At 45.6% G+C, this 12,853-nt stretch overlaps 1 protein-coding gene across 1 annotated transcript in view; it reads right to left on the bottom strand.

The window, feature by feature from the left end:
* Positions 1-12,853, bottom strand: part of HHAT (hedgehog acyltransferase) — a 378,452-nt gene that overhangs the window by 147,779 nt on the left and 217,820 nt on the right. The gene's annotated exons all lie outside the window — the stretch shown is intronic.

Genomic DNA, 12,853 nt, shown 5'->3' with positions numbered 1-12,853 from the left:
GTCTATTTGCTTCCTACTGTGTTCCAGCCCACAGTAGGTACTAAAATGATCGGATGATAAATGAGTGGATCCCTGCATTTAGAATAATTGATCTCACCCATGTGGTATTGATTTGCTTGATTTAACTCATGTTTTTGAAGTGCCTGACTTTCCTCCTAAAAGCAGCATTTCACAAATGGGGAAACAGCAGCCGTGATATGAAAAAACTTGCTAGTCAAGTCACGTTGCTAGTAAGTGACAGAGCTGGCTTGGGTTTGGGCTTCAGCCAACTCCACCTGTTCACGTCCATCCTGTGGACACACCACCTGTTGCCAGGTGTTCAAAGGAAAATGGAGGAGAAAGCAAGCTCACGGAGCTTACATGTCAATCATCGAACCGAAGAGAAAGCACCATCCTAGATTTCTCTTTAAAAAAAGAAATTGGGGGCTTCCCTGGTGGCGCAGCAGTTGGGGGTCCGCCTGCCGATGCAGGGGACACGGGTTCGTGCTCCGGTCCGGGAGGATCCCGCATGCTGCGGAGCGGCTGGGCCCGTGAGCCATGGCCGCTGGGCCTGCGCGTCTGGAGCCTGTGCTCCGCAACGGGAGAGGCCACAGCAGTGAGAGGCCCGCGTACCGCAAAAAAAAAAAAAAAGAAAAAAGAAAAAAAATTGGTGTTGCCATTCAGCCTGCTATCACCCCAGCAGATGAACAAGGAGTCAAGTGAAGTATAATGATGGTGACAACAATGAACAATTATTAAGTGCTTACTCCATGCTGAGGGCTATTTTAAGCACTTGAAATATATCAATATCACCTAATCCTCAAAAAAAAAGCCTGTGAATTAGGTATTATTACTAATACTCATTGTAGAGATGAGGAAAGTCAAGCACAGAGCTGTCAAGTTGGTCACAGAATCAACAGTGATGCAACCAGCATTCAAACCCAGGCAGCCCAACACCGGAGCCTGAACCCCAAGCCACCAACCGTGACCTTCAAGACGGCAGAGTGCCCCAGGGGGAGCACCTAACTCCTCCGGGGGAGCCAGCAAGGGCTCTGCAAGAGAGGTGACCTCTGGACCCAGTGCTGAGAAGGCCTATATGGGAAGAGGGAAGCAAACACGCACAAAAAGAAAGAAGAAAATGAAGGAGCGAGTCTTGTTCAGGGAACAGAAAGAAGTTAATGCGGCTGCTCATGGGGCTAAGAGTTAAGTCTGGAAAAGGCAGTTGAATACATGGCTGTGGAGGGAGGAAAATGGCTGATTAAAACTGCCTTTTGTTGGTTTGTCTGTAAACTGTGTTTCGATTCAATGGCTGGACTGAGGGGACAGGCGGAATGAGGAAGAAAGTAAAGGTGAGGTTCACAATAGAAGGGAAATGGAAGATGAGGGGCCTCGGTTATGGTGCACACAGTTCAAATGAGGAAAACAGGGCACGTTCGGTTCATAGTTAACAGGAGGAACTGACAGAACTTAGGGACCAAAATGGGGGATGTGAAGGGTGGTGATGAAGGGCACTTCCAGACCGACCCCAAGGTTTCTGCATTGGTTAATATGGGTGGGGAGCCATCCCTAGGATGGGACAAAGGGGAGGTTGGGAGGGGGTAAGAGTAGATAAGGAGTTCCTTTGGGGGCAAGCTGAATGGCTAATAAGATGGATGTTGATCTTTCAACTAAGGAGGCAGAAATACAATTGAACACCCAGCGCCTCTAGAAAGGAAGTAGACACATGGCATTATCACATAGACCAGTGTGAGCCAGGAGAATGCTCGTGATGATGGAAATGTTCTATATCTGCCTTGTCCAAGATGATAGCTACACGTGGCTACTGAGCACTTAAAATGCGGCTAGTGCAACTGAGGAACAACAAAATTTGTAATTTTGTCGGACTTTAAGCCATTTAAACGTAAATAGCCACAGGTGGCTAGTAGCTGCTGTATTAAAGGGCACAGATCTGGACAACAGGAGCCGCTCTCTAAGAATAAAAACACCAAAGCTGCTCATCAGAGGCTGCCAAGATTGGAAGGGACCTTAGAGTTTATCAGGTATAATTTTCTCATTTTACAAATAAGAAAACTAAGGCCCCAACAGGAGAAGTGACTTGCACAACATCACTGCAGCGAGAGAGGGGCAAGGCAGGCTACAGCCACGGCCTTCTGTATCTGATCCAATGCCCTTTCCATTTCACAGGCTGCCTCTGTTACTGATGCAAAAAATAACTGCAATTTTATTTAAATCTGGTGTGTGGAATCGATGCGGCTCATGGGCAAAGCCAAGTAGAGATCATGTACTCCCCCTGCTGAGCGAGACATCCCAAACATCACTGGGTAAGTAGCTACATCAGATCCTTTAGTTGCAGATAACAGAACCCACTCTGGTTAGTTTTAATATGAAAGGAATTGATTAAGGAAGGATCAGCAGTTTGCACAACCTCTGAGAGAGGGTCTCAAAGTCAGGCTTGGAGGCTATGCAGTCAGGTACTGTTGTCAAATCACACCACCACCGATCTGAGGGGGATCCTACTGTGCCTGCCACTGTGCTCAGGGGAGCGGCCAGCCAGATATCTGCCTCTCCACGTTGGGCGGCACTGCTGCCAGGATCACCAGAATGCATTCCACAGCCCCCTCCCTCCACATGTCATTCTCAGTAGAAGCTAAATAGAGGGGAGGAGACTCTTAGGACAAAGGAAAGCAAGTTTCTGGCTTCTACCTGGTGCAGAAGCCCCTCAGGTCAGAACAATCCCCAGGAATTAGGAAAAGAATTTTGTAAAAAGGCACCGGGCTTCCCTGGTGGTGCAGTGGTTAAGAATCCACCTGCCAATGCAGGGGACACGGGTTTGAGCCCTGGTCTGGGAAGATCCCTCATGCTGCGGAGCAACTAAGCCTGTGCGCCACAACTACTGAGCCTGTGCTCTAGAGCCCGTGAGCCACAACTACTGAGCCCGCATGCTGCAACTGCTGAAGCCCGCACGCCTAGAGTCCGTGCTCCACAACAAGAGAGGCCCCCGCTCCTCTTGCCACAGCTAGAGAAAGCCCGCAGGCAGCAATGAAGACCTAAAGCAGCCAAAATAAAATAAATAAATTTAAAAAAAGAAGGCAACACCACCACCACTTAACAAATGCCCTGTTGAATAAATACCCCATCTGTACTGGTTTGGACCATGGATTTTACAGCCCATCTCACTCAGCAGCATCCTTCTCTGACCCAGAGCTCTGTACACTTAAAATTATGTCTCTATATTGCAATTTTTCTCAATTAATTCACCAGGGGCTCTTTTCAATCTTTTAAAGGATACACTTATTCACCAGAACATCTATATTGATAGAAGCTATGTATGGTGGGAAGTGAATTATGCATTTTGACTCTTGGAGCGTTAAGGGTTTCTTTTCTTTTTTAATCTGGATTTTCTAATTAACAAACTCGATATAGCACAGCCATGAAGATGAACAATTCTGGAAAGTTCTTCCTCAGAAGTGGTAGCAGTAGGAAGGAGGCAAGAGTGGATCTGAGAAATCTTCTAAGAACTGAAAAGTATTGTAATGTGAGGCTTAATCATCAAGGCTCTTCCATCCTAAGATTCTACAAAGGAAAGGAAAAGACTACAAATCACTCCAGGTGTTGGAGTCTGGGGGAAGAGAAATGCTGTCTTGGACAGTGACTGTGATGGGGGAAGCCAGGAAGGGGTTCAGTCTGTGACAAAAACTGAGAATGTACCAACCAAGAATATGAGGGAAGAATATACCAGCTCATTATGCAACAGCTCTCATGAGCGAACCAGATGGAGTTCTCCTCCAGGCAGCCCCAAGGTGGGGCACCAGTGCTTTACTTAGATCGAGGAGGGAGGCCTCCTGTCCTGAGGGTGGCCGACATCCAAGGGGAGCGGCACAAAGACAGGAGCACGGAACTGGACCTTCAGAGACCCCACAGTGAAGGAGCAAGAGCTCACGAGACAAGATGGTTACTTGTCCCTGTGAGAAAGCTTCGAACACCACCCCAGGTGGCCTTCCCAGAGCCAAGTCACGGTCTCCAAATGCCTATTGCCAGGTTCCACCATCATTTAACTGCCTCCAGGTTCATGTCCACATGTATAATCACACCTTTTACAACACACCAAGCAAACGTAAACAGAAGGAAATTAAAGGATAGTTAGGGCTACTGTTACTCAACACAGAGTAGCTTTCACAACAGCTGGTTGTCAAAGAAACTTCCCTGAGGAGCAAGGACAGGCCTGGGTCACCAAGCTCCAGCTCACGGTAGAGCAGCATGGTAATGGCTGAGGTTCAAAGATCACAATTTCACTAAATTCCTAGCTAAGCCTGACACAGACCCTGTTACACCCCTACTGAAAACCCTCCAATGGCTCTTACCGCATCTAAAAGAGACCCTGCTCTTCTTCATGGTCTGGCCGTCACCTCGTCCTCCAGAATCATTTTGGACTCTTGGCTCCATGCTCCACACCCTCCAGCCCCACGGGCTTCCCTCCTTCCTTTCCTCAAGGGGCTCCTTCCCATCTCAGGGCCTTGGCGCCTGCCCTTCCCTCTGCCTGAAACAGCCCAGCCTCAGATCTCCCCCAGAAGCCTCTTCTCACTCACCCTTCTCTTACCCAGGGTCACCTACCGCCTCCAAAAGGCCCCTCCTGCCCATGCTATCGAAGAGAGCTAGCTCTCCCACCTGGCTTCTCCATCACATCACGGGCATTACAGGGCTTGCTTACTTGTTTTCTCTGTCTTCACCCACACAAGGCGAGCCAAGGGAGGGCAGGGGTATAGTCTACTCGTCACTGCTTTTATCCCAGCTCCTGGAATAGTGCTTAGACCACTTAATTGGTTGCATAAATAAATGGATTAAAAGAAAAAAGGTTGACCAGGGCTCCCTGACCTGTACAGGCCTCTGCTATGGGCCAGTCCTGGTGTCTGAGTGATTCCCTGGGCCCAGCACAGGGACCAACTTTCCAGAGCCCTGAAGACAAGGGGTAACACCCCAAAATAGGGACTCATTTTCCACTCTACCTTCATTGGCCGAGCAGCTGCCAAGAACAAAGGCCGCATCTCCCGATACCTGGCAAACAAATGCAGTATTGCCTCACGAATCGATTGCTTCTCTGAGGTACCTACCAGTGTATTTGGGGAGAAGCTTCGAGAACAAGTTGAGGAGAGGCTGTTCTATGAGACTGGAGAGATTCCACAAAAGAATCTGGATGTCATGAAGGAGGCAATGGTTCAGGCAGAGAAAGCGGCTGCTGAGATTACTAGGAAGCTGGAGAAACAGGAGAAGAAACGCTTGAAGAAGGAAAAGAAAATGCTGACTGCGACTGTCCTGGCGTCTTCAGAAAACAGCAGTAGGACCCCGGAGGAATGTGAGGAGACAAGTGCAAGACCCAAAAAGAAGAAGAAGCAAAAGCCCCAGGAGGCTCCTCAGGAGAATGGAGTGGAAGACCCATCTGTCTCCTCCAAACCCAAAAAAGAAATCTTTTTCCAAGGAGGAGCTGGTTAGTAGTGATCTTGAAGAGACAGCTGGCAGTGAAAGTCTTACCAAGAGGAAGAAATCTTTCCCAAAAGAGGAACCAGATAGTGACCCTGAAGAGTCAGGAAACGAGAGGGTCCCCAAGAAAAAGAGGAAATTCTCTTCCAAGGAGGAGCCTCTCAGCAGTGAACCTGAAGAGGCTGCTGCCAGCAAGAGCAGCAGCTCCAAGAAAAAGAAAAAGCTCCGAAAGCTATCCCAGGAAAATTAGAATGGACATTTCCCTAGTAGGGCATAACTTACAGAGATATTTTCCAGCCCATCCCCTATAGCCCAATAAAAATAAAAACAAATTCACGAGTCAAAAAAAAAAAAGAAAGAAAAAAGGAGATGGTTACTAAGTCATGTTAAATTTTTGAGAAATAAAACGTATTCATTAAACATTTTTTTAAATTAATGGTGCCAAATGCGCAGGCGGCCACTTCCCTACACTTCATGTCCTTGGGTTAGTTGGACTAGAGATCCTGGTTCAGCTCTGTCACCAAGAAAAGGAACTTTCTCAGTCCACTGCTCTACTCTTGTTTTTTAATGGAATAAATATTACATTATTTTAAAATGGAGATATAATTGACATATAGCCTGTTAAAAACAAGACAATGGGCCCAATATGGAGACACTTATGCTGAGCATGGAGAAGGTCGCATCTGAGATGAACCTGAGAGAAGCAGGACTTGGATATGGGGGCAGGGTGGGCACTTCATGCACAGGGAACACATGGGCCAAGAAAGGAAGCCAGGGAATGGGGGAAAGACAGAAAGCAGCATTTAGACCCATTTGGCAGTGACCCAAAGGAGAATAATGGTGAGATGAGATGGAAAGGGAGCCTGAGACCTACTGTGGTGGACCCAGGACATGGGGGTGGGGGGATTAGTCTGGTTCTGACAGAAGAAAGAGAATCACTGACTGGTTCTGAGTAGGGAGAGACACATCAGGTAAGTCGTCAAGGGCTCAGAAAGGGATAGTGAGCTGCCTAAAGTCACACAGGTAGGAGAGGGGACAGGACTCAAACCCTGTTACCCTGATTCCAGAGGTGAAGTGGGGTAGGGGGAAGGACAAAACTAACCCCTACTATGTCCCCACTGTTTCCAGGCACGGAGCTAAGTGTTTTGTATATAGTATTAAACCTCACTACAGCCCTATGAGGTAAGAAGCCCAAATTACTGACAAAGGTGCATATCTTTCCTCCAGAAACAAAGGAAAGGGTGATGTGAGAGATGGTGAGGAGACACACACAACAGGACCTGGAAGCTGACGGGGCCCGGGAGCAACGGTGGTTGCAGTCACCTTCTCTTCAGCATCCTGCCTGCATCCTATGACCTGCCCCTGTGGGGCCCCTTTGGGATCTGGCTTTCTTCACGCACATATTCCTCGCTTTTTACTGAAAACACTTTGTTACTGGAACACCACACAGCTCATGAGCTGCTGGTTTCATATTCCACAAGTTGAATGAAAGGAAGCTTTAAAAAGAAGGCTGGGAGGCTGCAGTCCCTGCAAAGGAGAGGAGTCTGCAGTGGCCAGGGACCAAGGGGACTTGGTGGCTCCGACCCAAGTGCCACATCTCTCCTCCCACTGCCACTAAGAGGGGATCAGCAGTGCCTAATCAGGGGCAGAAATGCAGAGTTCAGGCCCCCTCAGGTGGGAGCAGCTGTTTAATCAGCTCATTTACTTTTTATACCACTATTAAAAAATTATCTACGTAGACAAACAAAAGTTGACTTCTGTGTTATAGTCACACAATAACAAATTCAAAATCCTATGTAACAAATCAGGTATTTGGCCTCTGGGTTATCACCTCTGTGTGTGCTGAAAAATAGATACATATTGGTTTTATCTTCCCTCCTTTTATATTTGTCCATAAAAATATACATAGGGCTTCCCTGGTGGTGCAGTGGTTGGGAGTCCACCTGTCGATGCAGGGGACACGGGTTGGTGCCCCGGTCCGGGAAGATCCCACATGCCGCGGAGCGGCTGGGCCCGTGAGCCATGGCCGCTGGGCCTGCGCGTCCGGAACCTGTGCTCCGCAACGGGAGAGGCCACAACAGTGAGAGGCCCGCAAACTGCATGCATGCATGCATGCATGCATGCATAAATAAATATATATATATATATATATATATATATATATATATATATATATATATACACATAATGGTTTCAAGTATGTATTTAAGTTGCTTCTAAGCTACTAAATGCCCACATTCTTCCTCAATGTCTCCGCTTCCAGAGCAGCTCAGAGCCTAAATAGGTCTCAACTGTCCTGAGGAGACACAGGAAAGAGAGAGGCTTATCCCCAGCACTCTTCCTTCTCCTCAGGAGGACGCCTTCAGCCCGAAATGAATCTCGCTTTTGACTACTAGACTTCTTAAAGATGCAAGGCAGACTCTTTTGAACATTTTGGACAACACACAATCCAAGACATATCTCAAATGACTTCTTTATCAGCACCGTTAACTATAGCAAATGTGGTGGTGAACTTCAGGGTGCTCAGAATAGAGGTGGAGAAAAACTACCCTGTGATTCATGAAGCTTCTGTTCTGTTGTGGGGCTGGTTTTGTCACTAAGGGAAAACCAAAAACCATTTGGCTTATTTCAGAATTCAGTGAACCATTAATTCACACATCACTGAAATGTGCTGCCCTCTGACAATTCAAAGACCCTCCAGACCATGGTGGGATCCCAGGATCAACCTCCAGAAGAAGAGCAAAAGACACTACAGAAGTGAGCAGCTGGACCATTCTACCTTCTCTCTCACCAGAACAAAATCACGCTTCAAAAGGGCACAGCTGTGCTGTTTCATGGATACATTAGCATTTGTACAGGATTGAATCTGCACTATACTGAACATTCTCTAAGCAGAATCTGTTTGCTTATGCAAAGGAATTTATCTTCTGATGAGTGTATTAACTCCAGAGAGCTTCTCAAATAGCTTTAGGGCCATGCCTGAGGCTCACTGCCTTTTTCTGTTTGCCTAAGAAGTACCCATGGCATCACTGCCACACTGCACTTCTGCTGGTCCTGACAGGATATCAAAACAGTCTCCTAAGGACAAAAGTAATGGCTCTGATGCACTCACACATGAACTTTATAATAAAAAGGGAAAGTGATGGTAAAGAAAATTTATTTTGTTTTTTTTTTTGGCTGTGCCATGAGGCTTGTGGGACCTTAGTTCCCCAACCACGGATTGAACCCAGGCCCACGGCAGTGAAAGCACCAAGACTTAACCACTGGACCACCAAGGAATTCCTGTTATTTTTTTTTAAGTTAGATTCTTATTTGAAATATTTGAAATGGATTAAATAGCTAAATATAAACAATACAGAAAATAAGACGAAAACACAGGTGAATATTTTCCTGTTTTTTACATGCATAAGCGTAGGAGTAACTGTTTAAAAAAAAAAACACTGACAAATTTTATCTTTCAGACAATATGTAAGAGGGATGTCTCCAGGTTTTCTTTTAAAAGTCACAAGAGCATCCTGTATTACTTAAACCGATTCCCCAACCTGAGGAACTTAGAAGGGGGCAGGGAGGTAGGTACAAAGCAATTATAATATACCTTTCATAAAAGGGGTAGGCTGGCTACAATTCTGGGTAAAAAGAAATATGCCTCGGTCAGCAAGAATCAAACCGAACATCACTAGTCAATTCTACTTTCTTGCCAAAACTTAACTAAGCTAAATTTAAACAAGCCATCCTGTTATCTAAAATCAAAGAGCTGGTTTCTTCTGTAATCTCTTTTCCTAGATTGGTCACTTTTTTCCTTTTTCTTTTGTAGCATCACATTAAGAATTCCAGCCAATACTCTTCTTCTGAGGCTATTTCTTAAGTGAGTTGTGATTACTGTTTCCTGAAAGTCTTCCCTTTGGTTTCTATCAGATGCAGGACTGAACACACTGAGTTTTCCCACAGTCATCATAAAACGCCAATACCAAAAATGCTCACATTTCATTAAACGTGACAGCGCCTTCCTGCCCCATAGTTCAGTGAAGCACTCCAACAACTTAAAAGGAAACATGTCCCTCCCTGCAGTTGCGCAGGCTGAGATCACAGATAGGGCTCTTGCCTTTGTGGAAACTGATGTAATCCCAGAGAAGTCGACATTGCTTCCATCAACGTAAAAGATGCAGCTGATTAATTTCAGGCATGCTGCAGCTTCTTTCCTTCCAAACGCTAAGCATTCAATACAGTGTGACAACCCAGAGTACATGCTAAGAGTTTACTGGAGCCAATAAATGCAGTTAATTAAAAAAAAAAAAAAAACTATGCCAATTTCTCCAACATCTCCTCTTTTACAAAGGGAAATATATTTTCTTCTCCCGGCCATCACAGAACAAGGGTCCCACAAGTACGACCCCACATTCTTCCAACCTCTAAGGTGCTCTCCAGCGGTATACTTCCAGGAAAGCGCCATTGCCCACTGGAGTCACTAAGTCACCATTCACTGCTTTGCTTCTTCGTTCTCCCGGCAATCGTGTGCTGCTTCTCTCCACCCAACTGAAAACACTTTCTCTAAGTCTAAAGGGCACTTAAGACCTTCTGGTGGCTAAATACAAGAGCTCCTCCAATTAAAAAGAAAAAAAAAAAAATCCCCACTCAAACCACCTCCTCCACCAGCTGCCATGCCTTTCTTTCCTCCCTATCACAGCTTAACTTCTTAAAGGAGTTGTGGCTGCCATTCCCTCACCTCCCACTTTCATTGTGCCCACACCCTTCTTCAACCCCTCTGGCTTCTGGGGTTGACATGCAGATGAAACAGTTCTCACTAAGGTGCCCAAAGATCAGCAGGGCTCAGTCCCCACCAGGCATGACCTCCCAAACTGGGAGCAGAAAGGACCCATTTTCTAAAGACAGCTGCAAACAAAGGAGTTTGCACCCCGTCCTGGGATTACTAAGAGATGGAGAACTGACTGCTCCCCCAACCACCTCCCTACCCCACGCCCTGCCCCACCCTATCCCCAAGCTGGTAAGAGGACCGAGGAAGAGACTCCTTCGAGCCCCTAGGTTCCTGGCTTAATGGAGAATGCTGCTGTATGTTGGGGGAGGGGATGAAGAGACTTCATCCAGAGACTGGGCATGCCTGCAAGAAGGGGAGACTTTTACTCCCACAGTGGATAACAGTGGGCACGTTGATCTGTCCTGCCCCTACCAGAGTAAAAGAAAGGAAAACTGCAGGAAGATAGCAGGGCAGAAAGAAGCCCCATTTCTGCTTGGTTCACAGAACAACCGATTAAGGTGATTAGTTGAGCATCTTACTAGCACGCACCCATAAGGGCCTCCTGCCAGGGCCAGGGCATCCCAGTATCTGTTCCAGTTACATTAGAGGCACTTAACCCTTCCCTCTGCCTCCTCCACACCCAACATAGGAAACATGGTTGGAGCCCAGAAGGACAGGGAGGAGGGGTCCCAGAGGCAGACCACCCTCCTCCTCACTTCAAGTTGCTCAAACCACAAGGCTGGCAAGAGATGAGCTCAGGGAAAGCTTTAAATCAAATGTCTATTTTCCTCACCCTGGTATTCCCAAGATGGAACCAAGGAAGTGGCACATGGTAGGCTTAATAATTATCTGTTGAATAAATGAACAGCTTCTTCTTAATCCTCTCACCCTCTGTGTCCTTTCTGCCTCATTTCATTCATTTACTCATTCAGTCACTTCTACACAAATGTTTGTTTTCTTGTTTGTTTGTTCGTTTTAACATCTTTATTGGAGTATAATTGCTTTACAATGGTGTGTTAGTTTCTGCTTTATAACAAAGTGAATCAGTCATACATATACATATATCCCCATATCTCTTCCCTCTTGCATCTCCCTCCCTCCCACCCTCCCTATCCCACCCCTCTAGGTAGTCACAAAGCACCGAGCTGATCTCCCTGTGCTATGCGGTTGCTTCCCACTAGCTATCTATTTTACGTTTGGTAGTGTATATATGTCTATGCCACTCTCTGACTTTGTCCCAGCTTACCCTTCCCCCTCCCCGTGTCCTCAAGTCCATTCTCTAGTAGGTCTGTGTCTTTATTCCCGTCTTGCCCCTAGGCTCTTCATGACCTTTTTTTTTTTTTTTTTAGATTCCATATATATGTGTTAGTATACGGTATTTGTTTTTCTCTTTCTGACTTACTTCACTCTGTATGACAGACTCTAGGTCCATCCACCTCACTACAAATAACTCAATTTCATTTCTTTTTATGGCTGAGTAATATTCCATTGTATATATGTACCACATCTTCTTTATCCATTCATCCGATGATGGACACTTAGGTTGTTTCCATCTCCAGGCTATTGTAAATAGAGCTGCAGTGAACATTGTGGTACATGACTCTTTTTGAATTATGGTTTTCTCTGGGTATATGCCCAGTAGTGGGATTGCTGGGTCATATGGTAGTTCTATTTTTTGTTTTTTAAGGAACCTCCATACTGTTTTCCATAGTGGCTGTATCAATTTACATTCCCATACACAAATGTTTGTTGAAGGTTGATTCCATACAGTTTAATTACAGGAAGATGACTGAGGCGTGTTCCCTGCCCTCAAGAAAGTTACTAGAGAAAGTAAGAAAAGTACAAACTTGCAGTTACCACAGCAATTATGTGAACAGTAGCACAGGAGTAATATAAAGTACCAAAGACATTAACTCAAAAAATCCAAACAACTTCCTGAAGTACACCCAGACAGTTTTTCTGATCAGTTTAGCTATAGAATTCTCATGCCTGCCTTTCCCATGACCATTGGCCCTTTAAGCCTCCTACTAAAATACATTTACCCTTGATGTGTCAAGGGTAACTATTTACACACAGCCTTCTGTGTGTGATATCCTGGAGAAAGCCAGGATAATCCAGATTCCTTGGGTCTGGGGTAGGCCAAGGAGATTTCCATGCACAGTCTTGCATAAAGACCTAGAGAAAGGACAAGGTATGTATGGCCTTGCTCGGAACACCACCATATGCAATCTGTCACAGAGGAAATGCTGCTGGTTTAGGATCAAGGTGATGCCAAAGATGTACATGTCCCCTCAGACAGCATCTTAACCACAGGGAGATGGCCATGAATTGTGGAGAACTGAACTACTATAACATCTACCCAGAAATCACATGTGATTTACAATACTGTTTATTAGTGGACTCAGAATTAATTAGCATTTAGAGCTACATATTTGCAGAAAGTAAATCACACTACATGATGTCTGGTTTCCTTGTGATCTTAGCTTATAGCCCCTCAGCAACCATTATTGCTCCCCACATATATTTTTGATAGGTATTTTTAAAGACCATTTTCTACCATTATTAGAATAATAAATACATGCTCAGTATAATAAAAAATCTAAAAAGTATAGCAAAGTTTATAGCAGGAAAAATATCGTGCATATT

Source organism: Mesoplodon bidens (genome assembly GCF_964165515.1).
Source record: "Mesoplodon bidens genome assembly, chromosome: 2".
NCBI lineage: Eukaryota > Metazoa > Chordata > Mammalia > Artiodactyla > Ziphiidae > Mesoplodon > Mesoplodon bidens.
Note: the sequence above shows the minus strand (reverse complement) of the source record. Positions and strands in the feature narration are given on the sequence as shown.